Source organism: Egretta garzetta, unplaced genomic scaffold (assembly GCF_000687185.1).
Source record: "Egretta garzetta isolate BGI_Z169 unplaced genomic scaffold, ASM68718v1 scaffold1351, whole genome shotgun sequence".
Lineage (NCBI taxonomy): Eukaryota > Metazoa > Chordata > Aves > Pelecaniformes > Ardeidae > Egretta > Egretta garzetta.
The window spans coordinates 36,973-37,305 of record NW_009258520.1 but is presented as its reverse complement, the minus strand read 5'-3'; positions in this window follow the sequence as shown (position 1 = coordinate 37,305).

Here is a 333-nt window from a genome sequence, read left to right as displayed (position 1 = left end):
GGCCCGCAGGCGGAGTGGGGCTGGCAGGGTACCGGGGTGCCCCGGGGGGCAGGGAGCCGTGGGACGGCGATACCCCAGCAGAGCAGGGAGCCCTGCGAGCCCCTGCCCTGCAGCCAGGCCCCCTCCCCAGCTCAGCCCCCGGCTGTGAGGGTGCTGAGCAGGAGCTGCAGCTTTGGGGCTGCCCCTGCCTCCTGCGCTGTCAGCGTCCCTGGTGCAGCCTGGGGCCAACGGGGAGCTCCGTCCCCGCACCGGCAGTGGGAGCCCGGCAGGGTGGGGAGCCGTGGGTCTCGGCGCAGGGACCCAGGCCCCGCACGCCTGAGCAGCTGCGACCCA